Below are 25,799 nucleotides of genomic sequence, written 5' to 3'. Positions count from 1 at the left end.
ATTTTTTTCCGGCATCACTGATGTCCCACGGACCACGCAGTGGTGTGATCCATGAGACACGTGCCAGAAAAAAACGTGCTTTTAAAATAAAAATCATTTTTACTCACCCGGTTCCAGCGATGTCCTCTGCAGCCCGTGCAGCCTGCTGCTTCTGAGCCGGCTCATTACTGTTGCGCATATTCATGATGCACGACACAGCCAACCTGGAAGCAGCTGCTGCGGGGGTCAGCGCCGGCCGGATGCTGCACCATGGGAACGATCAGCATCATGGAGAGCGGGAGCGGGCACAGGTGAGTTAATCTCTAAGTGCAATCACGGGCCACGGAGAACGGAGCCCGGATTGCACTTAGACAACCCACATGTGCCGTGATTCACGGCACACGGAGGGACATGTGCGTGTTTTACACGCCAGTGGAAAAACGTCAGTGTTTTTCACTGACGTGTGAAACGGGCCTAAGACCTCCTTGACACGTCCATGAAAATCACGCACATTTTCACGGACGTGTCAAAGGTGCGTATTGCCTTCCTTGTGCCGTTTTTATTGGCACATGTGTGTTCTCCGTGTGTTATCCATGATAACACATGGAGAACGGGAACTTTCTACTCACCTGTCCCTGGCTTTGCTGTCCGTGGTGCTGATCTACGGTCTCCGGTCCTGCCGACTCCCCGCTGCTGCTGCTTCCAGCCCACAGTGGAGTGAATATGCGATGAGCATAATGAGCGGGGTCGGAAGCAAGTGACAGCAGCGGTAGAGACAGCAGGGCTGGAGAAGGTGAGTATAGAAATTCTTTTTATTTCACAGACATATGTGTTTTCTCTGGTGCATGTCACACGGATCACATCCATGCGGTCTGTGTGACACTCGTGATGCCGGAGAAAAACGGACATGTCTATGTGTGGAGTACACGGGCACACGTATGCTCCACACGGACACACGGTCCATGGCAAAACACGCACGTGAGCGCAAACCCATTGATTTTAATGGGTCTACGTGTGCCCGTGTCTCCGGCACGTGAGGAAACGGATCAAACACGTACCGGAGACACAGACGTGTGAAGGAGGCCTAAAGTCCATCAGAACCCACTGAACTCGAACTTCAATGGGTCCTATCATCTCTAATCTTTAGAGACGTTTCAGGAAATTAATCTGTTCAGTAAAATACTAGCTATTTATGATTTTGTCTTTCTATATTCTCGTTTTGCACATACAAGCATTTAGTGCCTATTATGGCATTGATATATCAATTCCATTGTAAGAGTGCAGTGTTTCGTTTATTTAAAAAGAACACGTACATGCCAGGCAGTCATTCCTCGTACTTTTGGCACTGGAAGGCCTCTGTTTCTGCCTCCTCCCATTATTTCCTCTTCAGTTCTGTGTATTTAAACTCCAAACCTTTTTCCACAGAAGCCAAATAGCTTCAGATAGAAATGCCACATCACCAGCTCAACTATTACATAGCAAGTTGAAGTAATAGCAAATACAGGTAAAGAACTATCGTCAAATGGATTCTAAATCTGAAATCGTAGTGGTCTCTTTTATTTAAATTTTGCTTAATTTATGCAATAATAATCTTATTAATAATCTTATCTTATTAAGTTATCTATGTCTACGTTGCAAATTTGTGTGTTGTGATTTCATATGTAGAATGCTCTATTGTTGTGAAGGATTTTGCGCACCACATTAGGTTTCTGGCTCACAAATGGCAACAGATGTGGGATTGTACCCAATATAAAACTAGGTATAATTTGCTTGCTACAGTAACTTGATTTTAGGACTGGTGTGTGTACAGCTGTGGTTTAGATTATTGGCGCCATCATTCAATTTTCAGAGACTATAGTCAACAACTCAAGGCTTTGAGAAAGCGTGTTAACACGCAAAACAGCCGTAGGCCATCTTAGGAAACTATTCCTACCGTGCAACTGCTATCCATGAATAAGAGAATTGAATGGACATTGGTGAGTGTCGTGGACTATATTATCTGAAAATTAGACTGTTCTATTTTGTGCCGGTAAGCACCACCTAGAATATCCAACTCAAATATAATGTGCCACTTTTGCTATTTGTTTAACCAATCGTTTCTTAGAAAGTGGTTAGAACTCGTGGATTGGGAAATCCTTCTCTTAATGTACATTATAAGCACCATATATTTATAAATATAAACAATATGTTGAGAAACAAGCGGATATGTAGCAACAGTGTATCACTGCAATATTGTAGCTACTATGCCGGGCATTTTTATATTAGATATATATATATATATATATATATATATGTATATATATATATATATATATATATATATATACTAGAAGGTGGCCCGATTCTACACATCGGGTATTCTAGAATTTACGTATTGTGTAGTTCATGTATGATTTTTGTTATATATATAGATGTTGTTGTGTGTAGTTACCAAGTGTTTGTGTAGGGGCTGTACATGTTCTGGGTGTTGTCTGGGTGTGGCGGGGGGTGAGAGCGGTGTTGTATGTGTGTTGCGTGTGTTGCGTTGTTTGTGGAGCGCTGTGTGTGTGTGTGTTGCGCGGTTTGTGTGTGTGTGGTGTGTTTTGGGGGAGGTATGTTTTGTGCAATGTGTGTGTTGTGCGGTATGTGCGTATATTTGTGTGTGCCGCGGTGTTTGTGTGTTGGGTGTTGTGTGTGTGCAGCGTTGTCTGTGTATGTGGGTGTCTGTGTAGGGCAGTTGTTTGTGGTTCCCAGTGTGTGTGTGTGGTGTGTTGTGCAGTGCGCGCGCGTGTGTGTTGGGGGAGGTGTGCACTTCCCATCGTGCTCCATCCCCTATGCTGCGCACCCCCATCGTGCTCCATCTCCCATGCTGCGCACTCCCAAACGTGCTCCATCCGCCATGCTGCGCACTCCCAAACGTGCTCCATCCACCATGCTGCGCACTCCCAAACGTGGTCCATCCACCATGCTGCGCACTCCCTATCGTGCTCCATCCCCCATGCAGCGCACTCCCCATCGTGCTCCATCCCCTATGCTGCGCACCCCCCATTGTGCTCCATCTCCCATGCTGCGCACTCCCAAACGTGCTCCATCCGCCATGCTGCGCACTCCCAAACGTGGTCCATCTGCCATGCTGCGCACTCCCAAACGTACTCCATCCGCCATGCTACGCACTCCCAAACGTGGTCCATCTGCCATTCTGCGAACTCCCAAACGTGCTCCATCCGCCATGCTGCGCACTCCCAAACGTGCTCCATCCGCCATGCTGCGCACTCCCAAACGTACTCCATCCGCCATGCTACGCACTCCCAAACGTGGTCCATCCGCCATTCTGCGAACTCCCAAACGTGCTCCATCCGCCATGCTGCGCACTCCCAAACTTGCTCCATCCGCCATGCTGTGCACTCCCAAACGTGCTCCATCCGCCATGCTGCGCACTCCCAAACGTGCTCCATCCGCCATGCTGCGCACTCCCAAACGTGCTCCATCCGCCATGCTGCGCACTCCCAAACGTGCTCCATCCGCCATGCTGCGCACTCCCAAACGTGCTCCATCCGCCATGCTGCGCACTCCCAAACGTGCGCCATCCCCCATTCTGCGCACCCCCCATCGTGCTCCATCCCCCATGCTGCACCAGCATCAGCCTCTCTACCCGCAGCATCAGCCTCTCTGCCCGCAGCATCAGCCTCTCTCCTCCCAGCATCAGCCTCTCTACCCGCAGCATCAGCCTCTCTCATCCCAGCATCAGCCTCTCTCCTCCCAGCATCAGCCTCTCTGTCCCCAGCATCAGCCTCTCTGTCCCCAGCATCAGCCTCTCTCCTCCCAGCATCAGCCTCTCTCCTCCCAGCATCAGCCTCTCTCCTCCCAGCATCAGCCTCTCTGTCCCCAGCATCAGCCTCTCTCCTCCCAGCATCAGCCTCTCTACCCGCAGCATCAGCCTCTCTCCTCCCAGCATCAGCCTCTCTCCTCCCAGCATCAGCCTCTCTGTCCCCAGCATCAGCCTCTCTGTCCCCAGCATCAGCCTCTCTGTCCCCAGCATCAGCCTCTCTCATCCCAGCATCAGCCTCTCTCCTCCCAGCCTACCCCAGCCTCAGCCTCCCCCAGCATCAGCCTCTCTCCTCCCAGCATCAGCCTTTTCGGTCCCCAGCATCAGCCTCTCTCCTCCCAGCCTACCCCAGCCTCAGCCTCCCCCAGCGTCAGCCTCCCCATCCCAGCCTTCCCCAGGATCAGCCTCTCTCCTCCCAGCCTCCTCCAGCACGCCGTGCTCCTTTGCCGACACTCACACACACCCGATCGCATACACTCACACACACCCGATCGCATGCACTCACACACACCTGATCGCATACACTCACGCACACCCGATCGCATACACTCACGCACACACACATTGACGATATTGCACATACGCGCTCATACTCACAACATCCGGAGATACCACATGCTTCTGGCCATGTGATCCTCCGGCAGGTCCTGGAAGCTCACAACACAGTATCGCCGCCGAGAAGCAAGCGATATCCCAGGATGTTGTGAGTATGTGGATGCGATGTGATGTGTGTGTGAGGTGTGTGTGAGAGTGAGTGTGATCTGATGTGTGTGTGTGCTGTTATGTGCGTGCGTTGTTATGTGTGTGCGTGTGTGTATTTTCCGCCGCTGCAGGACCTTGATGTGTGGATGCGATGTGATGTGTGTGAGAGTGAGTGTGAACTGATGTGTGTGTGTGAGAGTGAGTGTGATCTGATGTGTGTGTGCTGTTATGTGCGTGTGTGTATTTTCCGCCGCTGCAGGACCTTGATGCGCTGGTAACAATGCTACCATGGTTACCAGCGTATCTCGTCCCCCGCTCGCACGGGAGCCCACACCAGCATACGGCGACAAACCCCAGCAATGCGAGGGTATGTGTCGGCTGGTTTGGCGGCGTACGCTGATGTGGGCTCCCAGGGGTACAGTACTCACCTGGTAGTCGTGGCTCCGTGACCGTGTCGGTTTGGGGAATGCGTGGGGGGGGGGGGGCCAGAGCTAGCGTGCATTGCGTGAGGGGGGCGGGGCGTTGCCGAGTTGCCAATGCCTGCAGGGTGCCGGGGCGAGAGGCCAATCTGTGGGGGGGGCGGAACCTGGGCGAGCGGCCGGCCAATCCGTGTGGGGGCGCAGCCTGGGCGAGTGGCCAATCTGTGCGGGGAGCGGGGTCATAGCGAGCCCAGCGGCCAATCAGCTTTGTGTCACCGTAAGGACACAATTTTGGAGCAAGACAGACAGACAGACAGACAGACAGAATAAGGCAATTATATATATAGATATACACATACAGTATATATATACGGTATATATACAGTATATATACAGTATATATATAATATTATAATATTATATAGTATATATATATATATATATATATATATATATATATATATATATATATAAATATACTATGCCAGTATATGTATTATCATTATTAATATTTTTATTATTATTGCATTTTAGGATCCATAACTCTTATTTTTTCAGCCGATAACTGTATTAGGGCTTTTTTGTGGTGCTTGGTATTTGTCCGTGTCATCCTTTTGGAATTCATAGATCGAATGGGGAGGAATATAAACAAACAAGCTACTCTCACACTCTTTTACTGTTTTGCAGATTAAAATTACAATTTATATGTTAATTTTATTTTGAAAGTCAGTAGGACTATGGTGAAAATACATTTCCGTAGGGTTTTATTTTGCATTATAAATAGTCTTTGAAAAAAATGTATCTGTTTTCGACATATTTTTGAGAGCCACAAGTTATACAATTTTCTATTGGCACAGCTACATGGGGGCTTATTTCTTGCATAAAAATTTGTCATTAGTAACATTTTGTAACATTTTGTAGATCAAAACTACTTTTTTGATCACTTTTTATTTCACTCTTTGAGAAGCAAAATGAGCAAAAAAAACAGCAATATTTGATGTTAGCTTTATCCTTAGGCGGGCTTTGCACACTACGACATCGCAGGTGCGATGTCGGTGGGGTCAAATTGAAAATGACGTACTTCCGGCATCGCATGCGACATCGTAGTGTGTAAAGGTTCGATGATACGATTAACGAGCGCAAAAGCGTCATAATCGTATCATCGGTGCAGCGTCGGCGTAATCCATAATTACGCTGACGCGACGGTCCGATGTTGTTCCTCGCTCCTGCGGCAGCACACATCGCTGTGTGTGAAGCCGCAGGAGTGAGAAACATCTCCTACCGGCGTCACCGCCGCTTCCGTAGAATATGCGGAAGGAAGGAGGTGGGCGGGATGTTTACATCCCTCTCATCTCCGCCCCTCCGCTCCTATTGGCCGCCTGCCGTGTGACGTCGCAGTGACGCCGCACGACCCGCCCCCTTAATAAGGAGGTGGGTCGCCGGCCAGAGCGACGGTCGCAGGGCAGGTGAGTGCATGTGAAGCCGGTGTAGCGATATTTTTCGCTACGCCAGCTTTCACAAGATATTGTACCTGCGACGGGGGCGGGGACTATCGCGTGCGACATCACAGCATCGGCTTGCGATGTCGCAACGTGCAAAGCCCGCCTAAAGGTCAATAGGATTATAACAAAATTCTATGTATGGATATTTCTTTTTATATATATATATATATATATTACTACTTTTCCTTTTACTATTGTTATTTTTGTCAGGGAAGTGTAGACGGTTCAATTTTTGAATATTTGGGATAGGGAAGACTTTTTGCTTACTTTTGTTTGTGAGGTCAAATTAATGAAAACAGCAAATCTAGTACAGGTCATCATTTCATGTAATTTTTACAAGGGTTTGCATTTTCAAATTAAGTTTTAGTAATAAAAAATGGTTTATTAGTCCTACACGGGACTTGATCATGTTATCCTTTAGTATAATGCAGTGAATTTTCTAGTCCATCAGTGTAATGCAGGCGTCACACAAGACGATCTATCGTGCGATGTGTCATCGGGGTCATGGTTTTCGTGACCGTGCATTGATGACCCCACTCTATGCACGCCGGACGGGTTTTTCTTCAGGGGTGCTGAGCACGCTGGTGCTAACTATGAACAATTAAAGTGTTGGCCACTCATAGTCCAGTGACCCAATTGTCCATTTACTTAGTCATAAAAAAACATTTTATACACAACATTACATACAAGACATTTTCACATAACTATTTACACTCTGTTAGGTATTTTACTTTCTATGTTCTAAACCTTGGAGGGGGCTGTCCCCGAGTGCTACGTTGGGACTGGCGTAGCTCTGGGGTTTGTCCCTGACTACTTGGAGTGTCTGCCCCCCCGTGTTATTGGTAGGCCTAACCCTGACAGGGATGCATGTTGGTTGCCTAAGGGGTCTCAGATTCGCCAAGGGTACAGCAGGTTCACCACTGGCAGAGGGTTGAGCCTCCTGTTCTACTGCTGGCGTGTCATCTTGTGTTGGAGCGGACGGTTCTTTAGGTGGATCTGGAACCTCTTCTGTTTCTGGCTCGACCAACTGCGGGAACGTCAAGACTGGTACCACTATGGCATTGTTTATTCGGGTCCAAGTTTTGGGGAATTTTCAAAGGATTGTTTGGATCATCTCTTCCTCTTTTTCTGGACTTTGGGGACTTTCTTGTACTTCTTCTACTTCTTTTTGGATTCTGCACCGTTCAGGGCACGCTTTCAGGCGGTCTCGAGAAACTGCTTGATAGGTCTTCTTCATCTTTGCTTATGAGGCATACCTTACTATTGTCAAAGTTGGAGGGAATAATGGTGTAGGGTTCATTCTCCCACTGATCATCTAATTTATGCGCCCTCCGCTTTTTCTTGAGGACCTGTTCTCCAGGTGCTAAGGGAGTTGCTGGGGCTGTTTGATTGTAGATCTGCTCTTGTCTTGTTCTTGCTTGGGACAGGCTCCTTTCTACACATTCCTGGACTTTGCGGTACTGCTGTTGTTGCTCTGTATCCCAATCTTCTATCTCCTGAACCGCTTCAGGTGACACAGTCCCCATCTCAAAGTCTACAGGTAACTTGCCAGGTCTTGCTCGCATCAGGTAAGCAGGGCTGCAGTTGGTCGAATTTACTGGGATATGCTTGTACAGGTCTACCAGATCTGGTAACTTCTCTGGCCATTGGTTTCTTTCTTCCAGAGGTAGAGTCTTCAGCATATCAATAACCACATGGTTCATCTTCTCGCACAATCCATTGGTTTGGGGGTGTAACGGTGTTGTTCGGATTTTCTTACAGCCGTACATGTTACAGAACTCTTGGAACACTTTGGCCTCGAATGCAGGACCTTGATCAGTCAGTACCCTTTCCGGATAACCGTGAGGCCGACAAAAGTATGCCTGGAATGCTCTAGCTGCTGTTCTGGCTGTCTGGTCCTTCACAGGCACTACTACCAGGAAACGAGAGTAATGGTCCACAATGGTGAGGGCGTACACATAGCCCGACCGGCTTGGTGTTAACTTCACGTGGTCCAGGGCCACCAACTCCAGGGGCTGCTTCGTGACAATTGGCTGTAGGGGAGACCTCTGGCTGGCATCATCCTTCCGCCTTAGGTTACACGGACCACAGTCTCGGCACCACTTCTCGATCGTCTTTCTCATGTGCACCCAGTAGAACCGATCGCGGAGTAGGGTCTCCAACTTCTTCCACCCGAAGTGTCCTGCTTTATCATGGTAAGCTGCTAGGACCATTGGAGCATCCCTCTGTGGGACCACTATCTGCCAGACGAGTTCATTCGTTCGCCAGTTAACATATCTCTTGCAGAGCTTGCCTTGGTAGGTGAACAGTCGTCCCCTCTCCTTCCACAACTGCTGGGCTTCTTGTGGAGCGTCTGGACCGAGATGGGTCTCAGCTTGTGCTAGCTTTTCTTTGACCAATCGCACGGCCGGGTCACCGTTCTGTGTCTCTTCCCAATTATGGTGGAGTAATGGGTTGACCGAGACCTCATGCTGGCTCGAGCGCTTCACTCCTACAGCATGCTCACACTGGGAAACACCTTGGTGATGGAAAGCCGGTAACTCTATCTCTTCGAGTTCATCCAGGTCTTCTCCAGACTCGGGTAAGTGAGGCATTCTGGACAGCGCATCAGCATTGTTATTCTTCTTGCCAGCCCGGTACTTGATGGTAAAGTCAAAGTTAGACAGCCGGGCCATCCATCGCTGTTCCAACGCACCTAACTTGGCTGTTGCCAGATGTGTCAACGGATTGTTGTCCGTGAAGGTGGTGAACTTGGCCGATGCCAGATAGTGCTTGAAGCATTCATTCACTGCCCAAACAATAGCGAGGAACTCCAGCTTGAAGGAACTGTAGTTTTCTGGATTCCTTTCTGTGGGCCGAAGCTTCCTACTGGCGTAAGCTATCACCTTCTCTCTGCCTCCCTGCACCTGGGACAGAACTGCTCCCAGTCCCACGTTGCTGGCGTCTGTATACAGTACAAACGGCTGGCTGTAGTCAGGGTAGGCCAGAATTTCTTCTCCCGTGAGAGCCCCTTTCAGCCGGACAAAAGATGTTTCTATTTGGCTGTTCCATTCAAATGGAGGGCTCTGCTTCTTAGCCTGCTTCGGCTGGCCCACCAGGAGATCTTGAAGAGGCGCTGCTATCTTTGTGAAACCATCAATGAACCTTCGGTAGTAGCCCACCAGCCCAAGGAACTGCCGCACCTCCTTTACCGTGGTGGGTCTTGGCCAGTCCTTGATTACGGTGACTTTCTCCGGATCAGGTGCCACACCTTCTGCGCTGACCACATGACCCAGGTACTGTACCTTTGGCTTCAAGAGGTGACATTTGGACGGCTTTATCTTCAGGCCATACTCCGACAGGGACTCAAACACTTCTGCTAAGTGCCTCAGGTGATCTTCGTAGGTCTTGGAGTAGACTATGACGTCATCCAGGTACAATAGCACGGTTTCAAAGTTGTGATGGCCGAAGCAGCACTCCATCAATCTCTGAAATGTCCCTGGGGCATTGCAGAGCCCGAACGGCATACAATTGAACTCGCAGAGACCCATTGGTGTTGTGAATGCAGTCTTCTCTTTGTCCGCCTCTGCCACGGGAACCTGCCAATACCCACTGGTGAGATCCAGGGTGGAGAAATAATTAGCTGATTTTAAGGCCGTTAGTGACTCTTCTATTCTGGGTAGTGGATAAGCATCTTTATGTGTAATGCGGTTAATTTGTCTGTAATCTACGCACATTCTCATTGTACCATCTTTTTTCTTTACGAGCACTAGTGGAGCTGCCCAAGGGCTACAGCTATCTCTGATAACCCCAGCCTCCTTCATTTCCCGTAACATTTCTTTGGCACGCTGATACTGTGCTGGGGGTACAGGGCGGTATCTCTCTTTAATGGGATGATGATCACCCGTGGGGATTTGATGTTTAACCCCTTTTACCTGCCCAAAATCTAGGGGGTGTTTGCTGAAGACCCGCTCGTACTCCTGTACCACCCGGTAAACCCCATGCTTTTGGTGTGAGGGGGTGGAGTCGGTGCCCACATGTAATTTTTGGCACCAGTCTTCCAGCTGTCCCTTGGAGCCATTGTCTTCCGCCTGGTCGGACGGGATCAAGGGTTCCACTGCTTTGATGGTATTGTTACTTACAGTGTACAGTTTTGCTACAGTGGCGTACCGGGGCAATTTGGCTTCCTCCTCCCCACAATTCAGGACACGGACGGGCACTCTTCCCTTGCGGACGTCTGCCACCCCTCTGGCTATCAGGACTCCAGGCCTACTGTCAGAATACACCGGTTCTACCAAGGCCTGGTAATCCTGACCCTTGAGGCCTATTGCTGCCCGACACCATATCAACATTTCACTTCTTGGGGGTATTGCAATGGGGAGGGGGTCACTTACCCTCACACTGCCAATTTCTCCTCCGGCCAGCTCTACCTGCTGCCTCCTCACCAGGGCTCTGATCTCCCTCTGTAGGGCACGCTGCTGCCCGGAGCTCGCAGTTTCAGACGCCTGTTGCAACAAAATTATCACTTCGGCAATACAATTTTCTATCACATTTGTACCAATGGTTAGCAGTGGGTCAGATTCTTTGCGATCAATATCTACAATTATCATCCCCTGACATGGCAATTCTACCCGCCCCACTTTAATGGTTACTTCTTTATACCCAATTTGAGGCAAGGGCTGACCATTACTGGCCACAATTGTTAAATCATCATCTGGGCCATGGTCAATGTCTGAATCAGCCCAATATCTTTTGTACAGTTTATAAGGGATGGTTGTTACCTGGGACCCCGTATCCAGGAGGGCATTCAAAGGGATCCCATCCAGCACAATAGGAAGGACCGGGCGTCCTCCCACATACTTGCTGCGACTGGGGGTTGAGCCGGGCTTCCTTACACCTGGGGGTCGGCTCCTGGCCCCAGGCTCGGCCCATTTAAAGGACAGTGTCTTGCCATATGGCCCGCCTGGCTGCAGCGGCGGCAGATCGGTTGTCCTGTTGAATCATACCGGTCTGTGTCTTTTCCTCGGGTCGGCGGAATCCTCCTCTGTCGCATCCATGGGGCGTCATCTGGGCTGTAGGCCAACTCGATTCTTGCAGGCGATGGGGTCACTTGTAGAGACTGTACGGTCTTGGCAAGGGCAGCTACAGTCTTGGTCAGCTCCTGGATCTGCTGTCTGAGCTCTACAGCGGGATCCTTATCCAGGGACTGCGCCTCAGCCCCTGCAGCAGCTCGTGTTGCAGGCACCACCCCGGGGTACGTGATAGCAAGAGGTCGGAGGGGTACTGAGTCATTCGGTGTAGATTCCCTCAGTACCCGGATGGCCTGGTCCTTAAACTTTGCAAAGTCCAGAGCAGGGTTCTGCAGGACCATGATACGCAGCTGGGTCCTGTGGGCATCTGACAGGAGCCCTTCTATGAACTGCTCAGTTAGGAGTTTGTCTTCTTCACGTACACTCTCTGGGTCCACCTGTTTAATTGCTCTCAGGGCCTCCTGCAAGTTTAAGGCATAGTCCCTTATGCTGTCTGTGGCCCGTTGTTTGCACCCAAAGAATCTCATCTTTATTTCTGCTGCGGTGCGGGTGTCGAAAGTACTCTTTAACTTGGCCAGTATCTGGGTTGCTGTCCCTTTATCTGTATCAGACCAGGACTTCACTTCACGCTGGACCGCGCCGGCTAGCTGCCCCATTAGTATGCCCACCTTCTGGCTCTCAGTCAGCGGATACACCCGGAACAAGCTGTGCAGCCTTTCTCTGAAGTCGCTCAGGGTATGTGACTCCCCGGAGTACTGCGGCAGCCATTCTGCTCCCGGGATGTACGGCATTGTGATCGGCATTACCGGCGCTACCGCGGGGGCTGGGGCGACGGCGACTGGGATTACATCGGCCGGTGCTGCTGCATCTTGAACTACTACAGCCACCGGCTCTCCCTCGGTGTCGGACATCTTCCTCCCCCTTAGTGAACCTTACCAGGCTCCGCTTTCTTTTTACAATCTCTTCCGGATAGCGCGGGGTTAACGACCCTCCGCTCTGATGGCGCGCTCCCTTCGCGCTCTTTTTTGGGCACGCCCCCCTTCTTCCTGCACTCAGCGAAGCTAATGGCGGCGGCAGTCTTCAAACAGTAAACACACAGTCTTTTCAAAGGTGCACAGTACCCGGTGGGCGCCGGGCACGAAATCCTGTTCGTGACGCCAAAAGTTGACTCGCCCACCCCAGGGCTATGGGACACCCGGAGCCGGGCCGGACTAGTCCGGGGGTCGTCAGTGGTGGCGGGGCCCGGCTCCGTGGCCCTGGTGGGTGTCAGTTTAAATATGGCTGGTGACTTGGGGTTTGAATAAAGTTTGTGTTCGTGACGCCACTTGTGGTATGCGGCTATTAAGCCGCCGCTGCTGTATGGGGCCTCCGGGGCTGTTGGAATGGCAGCTAGGATGGTCCTGCTCCCCACAGGTAGAGCGGTACCCCGGGGCAACAGTTGGTGTTCATGAGAGTCTATGGTGTGAATAACACGGTGCAGAGCCGACAGGCAGTGAAAGAAACAGGCACAAACAGTAGTCTCTTTACCTTCTCCTCTTTTACTCGGCAGCAGTTTAGTCCAGGGAGACCGTCACAGATGGTAAAGATGGTCCGGCCGGCCTGGATGTGCCTGGGGGTGATCTTTGGCCAGTTGAGTATGAGGCCTACTCCCTAATCTTTCTTTTCTTTACTATTATAGGACCCTGCACTCTGAATTTAGTAAAGGCCCTCCTGCTGCTCGGACCAGTGGTTCATTCCTTTTTCTGTGTGGTAGACTGCGCAGGCCCTCTCTGGTGCTTCTCTGCTGGATTCCACACCGGGCCCTTGGGATGCAGCTGTACCTTCAGATTGCTTCTGGGCCAGGGGGCTTGCAGCTCTCCTGCCCTCCGGATTCGGCTACCAGGGAAGGATTTTATACCCTGGCAACCACAGACTCCGATGTCAGAGTCTCTTCTGTGCCTCTCTGCACTTCTTGCTTCACTGGGCCAAGCTATTCCAGCTCTAGGCCCCAGTTCCACAAGGCAGCATTACTCTGCGTCTGTTCTCTTTGCTTCCTTTCTACAGACTGAACACTACTTCCTCCCTCAGGTCAGACTTAAGGAATGCTCCCTGGAATTCCAGGTTCAGAGCTCCCCCTGCTGGCCGGAGGGAGAACTGCGTTGGATGTTAAACTTACTGGCCAATAGATCTCCCAATTACCTCCAGGCTCAGCATTAACCCTTTGGAAGGGCAATGCTGTTGTGGCGACCAGGTCCTGGGGCGCCACAGCACCAAAACTCTTCTTAGATCTGGCCGTCCAGCCAAACTGAGCAATCATGGAGAAGAGCCTTGGTGAGAGAGGTAAAGAAGAACCCAAATATCACTGTGGCTGAGCTCCAGAGATGCAGTAGGGAGATGGGAGAAAATTCTCCAAAGTCAACTATCACTGCAGCCCTCCACCAGTCAGGCCTTTATGGCAGAGTGGCCCGAACAGAAGCCCCTCCTCAGTGCAGAAATATGAAAGCCCGCATAGAGATTGCAAAAAAACACATGAAGGACTCCCAGACTATGACAAATAAGATTCTCTGGTCTGATGAGATGAAGATAGAACTTTGTGGTGACAATTCAAAGCGGTATGTGTGGAGAAAACCAGGCACTGCTCATCACCTGCCTAACACAATCCCAACAGTGAAACATGGTGGTGGCAGCATCATGCTTTGGGGGTGTTTTTCAGCTGCAGGGACAGGACGACTGGTTGCAATTGAAGGATGAATATAGCCAAGTACAGAGATATCCTGGAAGAAAACCTCTTCCAGAGTGCTCTGGACCTCAGACTTGGCCGAAGGTTCATCTTCCAACAAGACAATGATCCTAAGCACACAGCTAAAATAACAAAAATAACAAAACATTGACTTCAGAACAACTCTGTGACCATTCTTAACCGGCTTCCTGACTTAAACCCCATTGAGCATCTCTGGAGAAACCTGAAACTGGCTGTCCACCAACATTCATCATCCAACCTGACGGAACTGGAGAGGAGCTGCAAGGAAGAATGGCAGAGGATCCTCTAATCCAGGTGTAAAAAACATGTTGCATCATTCCCAGGAAGACTCATAGCTGTACTAGCTCAAAAGGAGGATGCTTGTACTCATGACGTATCTATAAGGGATAAGCAGGTTACCATGCTAACACCCCCATACCAATCTACCTAAATAAAGACGAGAACCACGACTTTATTGCAGGAATGGCCACAGTTTTATTTAAACGTATATATGTATACCAAAACTCGTGGCCCAACATGCCACTCAATTGTTAAACTTAACCTTATACATATATACCCGTATAACCAGAAACCCCGATAGATCCATCCGAGAGGCCAACCATCATTCCTAACCCCCCGGCCGTAACCTCCAAACCGGCCCAGAGGACCACCTCGGCCGTGACCACCCGGCCCAAGGTGAGGGGTAACAACGTTCCATCGTTGATTACCCCTACCCAGAACCTGCGGGCCCTCCGCCCACAAGTTCCCATCCAGTCCGAAGCCACTCCCCTTGAGCGACTTCGTACCAACAAACCGACTGTCGGTACTCCCAACCTCTCAGACGGACCTATCACCCCGCTGTGACAACAACAAAATTGGCAAATCAACCTTGCATTCTCATTTATTCCTCTTTTCTTTGTTCTTTTTTTTTTTTGAAAAAACCATCACTTTTCATTATTATTTTTCTTTTTTTTTTGTTATAAACATATACATATACATATATCAGGGCGGGCGGGTGGGACACAACTTTCCGGCGACAAAAGGGGAGGTAAACAGTACACCCCCTCTCTTATACCTCCCCAAACTCCCCACCCCTTCCTTGCTCCCCTCCCAATCCCCTTACAGCTCCCTTCCACCAATCCTATAGCCCCATATATCCCCTATCCATGTAAACCAAATTAACCCCTTCCTAACCTGGCACCCTCCCGATCGTCATGGGGTCCGTTCACCCCTATGGGGTTCACTGCCCTTCTTGACGTATCTATAAGGGATAAGCAGGTTACCATGCTAACACCCCCATACCAATCTACCTAAATAAAGACGAGAACCACGACTTTATTGCAGGAATGGCCACAGTTTTATTTAAACGTATATATGTATACCAAAACTCGTGGCCCAACATGCCACTCAATTGTTAAACTTAACCTTATACATATATACCCGTATAACCAGAAACCCCGATAGATCCATCCGAGAGGCCAACCATCATTCCTAACCCCACGGCCGTAACCTCCAAACCGGCCCAGAGGACCACCTCGGCCGTGACCACCCGGCCCAAGGTGAGGGGTAACAACGTTCCATCGTTGATTACCCCTACCCAGAACCTGCGGGCCCTCCGCCCACAAGTTCCCATCCAGTCCGAAGCCACTCCCCTTGAGCGACTTCGTACCAACAAACCGACTGTCGGTACTCCCAACCTCTCAGACGGACCTATCACCCCGCCACAGACCGGCCAAGTGACACCCTTACTTGGCCCGGGCCCCCCACACCCCTAGTGCTTGCTCCAGGCCATCCCTCAAACCCAACATCCATAAATCCAGACCCACATCAGTCAGATGAACCCCATCTCTCCTCAGATACTGCTCCGTGGACTCCTCCAATTCTCTATGCCGTACCACCAACCCTCCATTCCTCGCCACAAACCTACCAATTGCCCGGTTCAGCTTGCTCCGAGCCCTATTAATACGGTCCACCGACCTACCAAAACGCCACTGCATCTGAGCTATGATGTCCGACCACACAATAACTATGCCCGGGAACGCCCTCCACAAATGTAACAGGTCCAGCTTTATGTCCCTTTTCAACTCCCTTGCCGACCTTACTCCCAAATCGTTCCCACCCACGTGCAAAATTAACACATCAGGGTCACGATCCATACGGCTATAATAAGCCACCTCTGGGCGCACTCTACCCCAAGTCATGCCCCGAATTCCGAGCCACTTTACTCGGGCTTCCGACACCGACACTCCAAGCTGCCGACCGTCACGACGCACATCCGCCCGCAACGCTCCCCAATACACATAGGAGTGCCCGAGGATCCACACAAGGCACGGACCTACAAAATACAAAACCACGAATAAAAACAGCAACAGCACAAGAAAAATTACCACAACCAGCATCAAACACAAACCAGGAATCCCCCACCCCTGACCCTCACCTGACCAAGTGAGGCCTAATGTACAAACGAAACCTGGAAGACTCCCACCTCCCAATCCGCCGGATACAATCCTCACTCAAACCCCACCTGGCGGCTTCCGTCGCCGCCCCTATCCGAAAGGAGTGAGACCCGTACTCACGTGGCTCCTCCCCCACCCTTGCTAAAGCCATCTTCAGCACCGCATTGAATTGGTACCTCGACAAAGCCAATCCGTCCACATGTCTAAGAAAAACGCCAGGAAAACCGCCCCGCACCTTTAAAAACTCAGACACTTGTGCCACTGGGCACAACTGGTGCCCCGGTAAAGCAAACAACACTATTAAGCGCCCCCGACCCCTCTGATCCGTCTTCGAAAAGCGAAGGCGACATTCCACTCTGTCCTCCCCCAGCATTACATCCTCTAACAGCAACCCACCCATCGCTTGCTTGGTCTGGCTGACCAATTCACCAATGCGAAAGGCCCCAAAAAACGCCAATACAAAAGCTACTGAAAACAACACCCTCTCATAAGAAGACGAACACAATTCCCCCAAACACCCCACTAAACGAACCAACAATGGCAATGACACCGGCCGCCTCATGTCACGCGACTGGGCCCCCTTTCGAAAACCTTTCATTGCCTGCCGCACCAGAAAATCCTTAGTCGCGTCCCGAACCCCTTGCATCTGAAACAAGAAGGCCAATGCCGCCAACTTGCCACCAATCACCGAAACGGACCGACCTGCCGAAAAATCCCCACTAATTAACATCAGGACCCCCAACACTCGGCCCTTGTAACCCGACTCCAAAAATTCCCCTCTCTCCAACTCTGCCCAAGCTTGCCACACCGCCTGATATCGGCACCAAGTAGCCTCAGACACCGATCTCCTAATTCCCTCAAATGCTATACCGATGCCAGGTCCCACAGCCATTCCGGGCAAGGTTCTCCATCCGCGTCCGCTCCCGGCACCAGCTTCCTGAACCTGCAAAACTGAAACCGAGATAGCGCATCAGCCACCTCATTCCGAATCCCTGGCACGTGCCGAGCCACCACGCAAATGTTCAACTCCAAGCATCGCAACACCAGGTGCCTTAAATACCCCACAACCGGTGGGGATTTTGCCGACAGTGCATTGATGGAATGCACCACCGCCATGTTGTCACAATGCAAGCAAACCCTTCTTCCGGAAAAACGGGGCCCCACAACTCGATTGCCACAATGATGGGAAACAATTCCAGGAGCGCCAAATTCCTCACCAAACCTGCTTCCACCCAAAGCCGTGGCCACTTTCCCACACACCAGCGCGTCTGAAAAATTGCCACAAAACTTGTCGCTCCAGCCGCATCAGTATACAATTCCAACTGGCTATTGGACAATGCCTCGCTCATCCAAAGGGTCCGACCGTTGTACCGGTCTAAGAACTCCTCCCAAACCAACAAATCCCCTTTCATCACTTTGGTCACTCTGACAAAGTGATTTGGAGCTTTTACCCCCGCGGTTGCGCTCGCCAGTCTCCTATTAAATATCCGCCCCATCGGCATAATGCGACAAGCGAAATTCAATTTTCCGAGCACTGACTGCAAATCCCGCAACCGCACCTTCTTGGCCTGCGACAAAAACCGCACCGACGCCTTCAAATCCAAAAGCTTCCCCTCCGGCAACCGGCATTCCATCGCCAGTGTATCAATTTCGATACCTAAGAAACATAGGGCCGTCACCGGCCCTTCTGTTTTTTCTTTTGCCAACGGAATACCCAGACTCCGCGCGATCCGCTCTAACGTAAACAACAACAAGGAGCAAACCGAAGAGCCCGCCGGACCCACGCAAAAGAAGTCATCCAAATAGTGAATCACTGAATGGACTCCTGCCACCTCCTTGACTACCCATTCCACAAACGTACTGAATGCCTCAAAATAAGCACACGAAATGGAACAGCCCATCGGCAGGCAACGATCCACATAGTATTCACCATCCCACATACACCCTAAGAGATGAAGGCTCTCTGGATGCACCGGGAGTAAACGAAAAGCTGCTTCTACATCCGCCTTTGCCATCAGTGCCCCCCGCCCCGCAACCCTTACCAGCTCCAAGGCCCTATCGAACGATACATAACATACCGCCGACAACTCTGGTGATATCCCATCATTTACCGACAATCCCGCCGGATAAGATAAATGATGAATGAGCCGAAATTTGTTCGGCTCCTTCTTAGGTACCACCCCTAGGGGGGAAATCCGTAAGTTGGAGAATGGCGGGTCCTGGAAGGGGCCCGCCATCCTCCCCAACTCCACCTCCTTCTGCAGCTTTTCCTTCACCACCGCCGGATGTTCCTTTGCGGACCTCAAGTTTCCCGGGCGAAACACCGGCGCCTCAGATTCAAACGGAATCCGAAAGCCCTCCGTAAAACCACGTTCCAACAACTCCGCCGCCCTAACATCCGGGTATCTATTTAAATAGGGAAGCATCGCCTCTACCCTCACTGGCGTCCTCCCTTTTTCCAGACCCCTCCCCCGCCTTTCCTTTTCCTTTCTTGAAGCACCTGGCCAGAGGGTGGGACCCTCCACATCCGGAACACTCATGTTTGAACCGACAAGAGGCCCCGAACTTACACTGTCCCTCGTTATATTGCCAACAAGCCCCTTTTTTCTGTCCAGCCGAGGACCCGCCACTCGCACCCGGGCTCCCGGCACCCCCTCGAAAGGGCTGAGCCGGAGCCGTCATTAACCGCATCCACAAAGAAATGTCCTTGTGGCCCCACTGGACACCCGGCCGCAGAGCCTTCCGTTGCCGGAACTGCTCATCATATCTCAACCACCCTAAACCGCCGTACACTCTATACGCTTCCCCTATCGCGTCCATATATCCAAATAGGGCGGAACAATGCTCCGGCTCCTTTTCCCCGATCACGCTGGCTAAGATCGCAAAGGCCTGTAGCCAGTTAGTAAACGTCCTCGGGATCAACCGATACCTCCGTTTTTCCTCATCCTCTTTCTCCTTTTTTGTGTCACTGGGTTTCACCTTATCCAAATTAAACTTTTCCAAAGGAAGCAGGGAAAAAATTTCCACGTACTCCCCTTTCCAAATCTTTTCCCTCACCTCCTTTTTTAAATGAACCCCTAACTGACCTTCAAAACACACATAAATTTCACTACGCGCCCTATCATCCAAACGCACAACCTCATCCTCCTTTTCTTTTTCCTTTTCCACCTCCTTACTCGCACCCACGTCAGCTGCCCCTCCAGCCGCCTGTCCCGTACCTACCGCCGAGGTAGGATCCCGTGTCGCAACCTCGCGCACCGTCGCCTCCGTCTGCACCACCTCCGTGGGGCCCACCCACGCCCCCACCGGGGCCCCAGGCCCAGACCGACTAACCCGTTCCGCAGACAACCCCTGCAACACCCCCAAAAGCTCCCCCCAAAACTCCGGGCCCGGCAAACCAGACTGACCGACTGCCCCCACTCCCTGCGCGACGCGTCCCGCAACGGAACCCCCGCCCGCGCTACCCACAGAATACAACATTTCTGACGTCCGCTCACCAGGCTGCCGTTGCACCGACTCCGGACCAGCCGTGCCACGATCTTCCTGCTGCCGCTCTGTCCGACCTGCCGCTGCAGTTGCTCCTTCTTCCTCGCCGGATTCCGACGAGCTGGCGAAATCCTCAGGGGGGACCAGCGAGGGGACAGCACGCACCTGGCGGCCATCAACCCCCACGGTCACCGCACCCTGCTCGTCCGGGCGACTCCTGCTGGACCTCTTCCTCTTTGCCCGCCGTGGCGCCCTGCCGCCGTCCTTCCTTGCTGACATCATGACAGACTGCTGCGCCGCTACCTCTCCTGTCGCTCTCAGTGGGCTCCCTCCCTGCCGACTCCAGGAAGGCCGTGCAGAACTTGACCTTCGCTGGGAACGCCCCCCAGCCCGATCCTCGCTGGGGGGGACCGTGATTACAGATCTCATCGCCGTCTGCGGGCCACTGTAACCCTCCTCTGATCTCCCCACGTCGCCGCTCCCATCCGCTCCAGCCCTCCGTCCTGTGTCTCTAACCTGCGGCCTGCAGGGAGTCTCATCCGACCGTCTGGAACGCCGAGCGCCACCCCCAGCCGGCACATCACTGGGGGCTGCTGTGATCATCGCTCCGGTCTGCGGCTGGGCAGGCCGCGGACCGGAAGTGGGCCTCGCCGAGGCTCCGCCCACCCCCGACCCGCGGGATCTCCGACGAGGATTCCTCCCGGTGGCCGGCAGCTCCCCTGGGTGAGTAGAAGGGCTCCGCCTCCCCGGAGGGTCCCCGCAGGGGCTCCTTGATCTCATTCTCCCCCTCCAGCTGGGGGAGTAGCGCTCCGGCGGTCGCGCCCGCCGAGCACGTAGCAACGGGCCGGGCGCAGGAGCAGCAGGCAGCGCCGCTCCAGGGCCACAGACCGCCGCCAGCTGCTGCCGCAGAGCATCCACCCCGACTACCTCGGAGGCCCCACGCACCATCTCAAGCAGCTCAGCTAAGGCAGCCATTGCAGCAGGCAGCAATACGTCCTGGGGACACAACTTTCCGGCGACAAAAGGGGAGGTAAACAGTACACCCCCTCTCTTATACCTCCCCAAACTCCCCACCCCTTCCTTGCTCCCCTCCCAATCCCCTTACAGCTCCCTTCCACCAATCCTATAGCCCCATATATCCCCTATCCATGTAAACCAAATTAACCCCTTCCTAACCTGGCACCCTCCCGATCGTCATGGGGTCCGTTCACCCCTATGGGGTTCACTACCCTTCTATACTGAGCAAAGTGGCTGAATACTTATGACCATCTGATATTTCAGTTTTTCTTGTCTAATAAATTTGCTAAACTTTCTACATTTCTGTTTTTTTTTCTGTCAAGATGGGGTGCAGAGTGCACATTAATGAGAAAAAAATGAACTTTTTTGAATATAACAAATGGCTGTAATGAAACAAAAAATGAAAAAATTAAAGGGGCCTGAATACATTCCGTACCCACTGTAAATCCCTCCCTCCCCTCCTCAGTGCTGGCCCTCCCCTCCGCAGCTGTGTTCTGCTCGCACAATCGGACCACAGTTGCATGACACTTGCATAACACTCGGTTCCTGCTGTGCTGCGACCGTGAGCCAAATGTCATACGTGGACTCGCAGTAATCCCCGAGTGGCCTCAGCCTAAAGCCCTGTCACACACACAGATAAATCTTTGGCAGATCTGTGGTTGCAGTGAAATTGTGGACAATGAGTGCCAGGTTTGTGGCTGTGTACAAATGGAACAATATGTCCATGTTTTCACTGTAACCACAGATCTGCCAAAGATTTATCTCTGCGTGTGACGGGGCCTTTAGGCTATGTGCGCACTAGAAATGTGAAGTTTCTCAAGAAAATTTCTTGAGAAACTTCTGGGAGTGAAAGATTTCCGGACCTCCGGAAAAAATCCGCACCAAATCCGCATGCGGATTTGCCGCGGATTAGCCGCGGAATAGCCGCGAATTTGCCGCGATTTTCCCGCTGGTGGTTCCCTGCGGATTTTGCAGGCTGTACTGCCAAAATCCGCAGGGTACCTGCGGAAAAGAATTGACATGCTCATTTTCTCAAGAAATTTTCTCGAGAAATTCTTCTCAAGGAAATTTCTTGAGAAAAATCCGCACAGTGCGCACAGCTATTTTTTTTTCTCATAGAATTTGCTGGGAAATGTCTGCACAAAGATTGCAGACATGTCTCAAGAAATTTCCGCGGCAAATCCGCGGGTAAATCCGCAGGTAAATCCGCGGGTAAAATGCACTAGTGCGCACAGAGCCTTAGGCCTCCAGTTGCCATAGCAATTCCGTTGTATGGATGCCAGTGGACTGACAGAAAGAATGCGCACTTTGTGTGAACTCCTGACATGTTTCTGTCAACAATGACATCAGCATCTGCTGGAATCAGATCTAGCTCCAGATCTAGTTCCAGTATGTACCAGGAGTTTTGCTATATATTACAGCCGGCTGTGGATGTCTTAAGCCAGCTTTACACCTTACAATTAGGTATGCGATCTCGTATGCGATGTGACACGCCCAGGTTGCATATGCGATCTAATGAGATTGCACGTAGGTCGTTCATTTGCTGTCACACGTGCGTTAGTAGTCTATGTTAAATTGATCAATTTTGTGTGCGATCCTTTAGATCATGTGTTCTGTGACGTATGCATTGGGCACCCTTTTTTTTTTTATTTATTGACTTGACAAGCGTGTGTAATGTGTAGGGATGCGTTTTTACTATGTCATCTGCCATTCAGCTCTGCTACATGGCCGCTGACAGCAGACACAGACAGCCATGTAGCAGCGGTGAATGGTAGTTCACAGCAGACACAGACAGAGCCGCACTGTCAGAATGAACTCGGGTGAACCTCACCCGACTTCATGGTCATGCTGCGGCTCTGTCTGTGTCGCGCCCTGATTAGCGGTCACCAGTGAAGGATTCACCGGTGACCGCTAAACTCCTGAGTAAGTGAATTGAGCAGCCCTCTCTCATATACTCACCGATCCCCGGCGCTGCACGGCATTCACACTGCTCCGGCGGCTTTTACTGTTTTGAAAAAGCCGGCCGCCCATTAAACAATCTCGTATTCCCTGCTTACCCCGCCCACCGGCGCCTATGATTGGTTACAGTGAGACACGCCCCCCACGCTGAGTGACAGGTGTCACACTGCACCCAATCACAGCAGCCGGTGGGCGTGTCTATACTGTGTAGTGAAATAAATAATTAAATAATTAAAAAAAACGGCGTGCGGTTCTCCCCAATTTTAAAACCAGCCAGATAAAGCCATACGGCTGAAGGCTGGTATTCTCAGGATGGGGAGCTCCACGTTATGGGGAGCCCCTCAGCCTAACAATATCAGCCAACAGCCGCCCAGAATTGCCGCATACATTATATGCGACAATTCTGGGACAGTACCCGGCTCTTCCCGATTTACCCTGGTGCGTTGGCAAATCGGGGTAATAAGGAGTTATTGGCAGCCCATAGCTGCCAATAAGTCCTAGATTAATCATGTCAGGCGTCTATGAGACACCTTCCATGATTAATCTGTAAATAACAGTAAATAAACACACGCCCGAAAAAATCCTTTATTGGAAATAAAAAACACACACACATTCCCTGGTTCACCACTTTAATCAGCCCCAAAAAGCCCTCCATGTCCGGCGGAATCCAGGATGGTCCAGCGTCGCATCTAGCGCTGCTGCATGGAGGTGACCGGAGCTGCAGCAGACACAGCCGCTCTGGTCACCTCCACGCAGCTAATGAAGACAGCCGCGCGATCAGCTGATCTGTCACTGAGGTTACCCGCTGTCACTGGATCCAGCGGTGGCCGCGGGTAACCTCAGTGACAGATCAGCTGATCGCGCTACTCACCTCAGTTGCTGACTGGAGCTGACCGGAGCGGCGGTGAGTAGCGCGATCAGTTGATCTGTCACTGAGGTTACCCGCGGCCACCGCTGGATCCAGTGACAGCGGGTAACCTCAGTGACAGATCAGCTGATCGCGCGGCTGTCTTCATTTGCTGTGTGGAGGTGACCGGAGCGGCTGTGTCTGCTGCAGCTCCGGTCACCTCCATGCAGCAGCGCTAGATGCGACGCTGGAGCATCCTGGAGTACGCCGGACATGGAGGGCTTTTTGGGGCTGATTTAAAGTGGTGAACCAGGGAATGTGTGTGTGTTTTTTATTTCCAATAAAGGATTTTTTCGGGCGTGTGTTTATTTACTGTTATTTACAGATTAATCATGGAAGGTGTCTCATAGACGCCTGACATGATTAATCTAGGACTTATTGGCAGCTATGGGCTGCCAATAACTCCTTATTACCCCGATTTGCCAACGCACCAGGGTAAATCGGGAAGAGCCGGGTACTGTCCCAGAACTGTCGCATATAATGTATGCGGCAATTCTGGGCGGCTGCTGACTGATATTGTTAGGGTGGGGGGCTCCCCATAACGTGGAGCTCCCCATCCTGAGAATACCAGCCTTCAGCCGTATGGCTTTATCTGGCTGGTTTTAAAATTGGGGGGGACCGCACGCCGTTTTTTTAAATTATTTAATTATTTATTTCACTACACAGTATAGACACGCCCACCGGCTGCTGTAATTGGGTGCAGTGTGAAACCTGTCACTCAGCGTGGGGGGCGTGTCTCACTGTAACCAATCATAGGCGCCTGTGGGCGGGGATAGCAGGGAATACGAGATTGTTTAATGGGCGGCCGGCTTTTTCAAAACAGTAAAAGCCGCCGGATCAGTGTGAATGCCGTGCAGCGCCGGGGATCGGGGATCGGTGAGTATATGAGAGAGGGGGATAGACTGACATGGACAGAGAGTGAGGGACAGAGATAGTGACGGACTGACAGAGATTAGTGCATGACAGACATTGTGAGGCGCTTCAGAACGCAGCTTTTCAGCTGCGCTCTGAAGCAGACCTTTTTTAAGCTGCGGTGCAGAGCGCACACCTGCGCACATAGCCTCAGACATCAAAATCGTATGATGGATGTCACACGTTACAATTGACTAGTTTCGTACTACCAAACGTCCAATGTATGAGGAATAAACGACGTGTATGCGATCACCGTATTTTCGTTCAATATCGATCGCATGTAGGTTTCACATGCAAATACATCACGAACGATGCCGGATGTGCGTCACAACTTGACCCCGACGACGGATTGAAAGATCTATTGAAGTGTGTAAAGCAGGCTTTAGGCACAACTGCTGTTCCCATGTATTCCTGATTACATAACGGTATGTCTTGTTGCGGTAAGTAGAAACACATCTGGATGATACACGCAATAGCAGGAAGGTTTAATAGCATGTCCAAATAAATTAAACCAAAATAATGGGATTCCTCACCACTATGATGGTCTAGCACTATATCTGCTTCCCTGAGAAATCAATAGTTTAAAGAAATGCGTTGGGAGAAAATAACCAGATTCTCCGATTTGAAATATCATTTTGGGTGAATTTTCTATGGAAATTCTATGGAATCCTATGATTCTTTACCACTGTGAGAGTCTATCACTATATCTGAGCTGAGGACCAGGCTATTTAGTGCCTCCCCTGATTAATCAATAGTTTGAGGAAAGGCGTTGGGAAAAAGCTACTGGATTCCCTGATCTGGGATATCATTTGGGGTGAAATTTCTACCTACCCTTGTGCATCTGAGGATCACCTAGGGAACACGTTAGGACCACCATCTGACACTAGGTGAGATTGTTCTTATTTATTATACTATGGCAATTTTCTT

General features: G+C 51.1%; 1 protein-coding gene across 1 annotated transcript in view; it reads left to right on the top strand.

The window, feature by feature from the left end:
• Window positions 1–1,382: 1,382 nt before the first annotated feature.
• The window catches only part of LOC142290491 (retinol dehydrogenase 7-like), a 106,698-nt gene continuing 82,281 nt past the window's right edge, over window positions 1,383–25,799 (top strand). The window contains exon 1 of the mRNA XM_075334453.1: window positions 1,383–1,483. The gene's annotated coding sequence lies outside the window, so the exon portion shown is untranslated. The remainder of the gene's footprint in view (window positions 1,484–25,799) is intronic.

The sequence above is a fragment of the Anomaloglossus baeobatrachus genome, chromosome 2 (assembly GCF_048569485.1).
Source record: "Anomaloglossus baeobatrachus isolate aAnoBae1 chromosome 2, aAnoBae1.hap1, whole genome shotgun sequence".
Classification (NCBI taxonomy): Eukaryota; Metazoa; Chordata; class Amphibia; order Anura; family Aromobatidae; genus Anomaloglossus; species Anomaloglossus baeobatrachus.
Note: the sequence above shows the minus strand (reverse complement) of the source record. Positions and strands in the feature narration are given on the sequence as shown.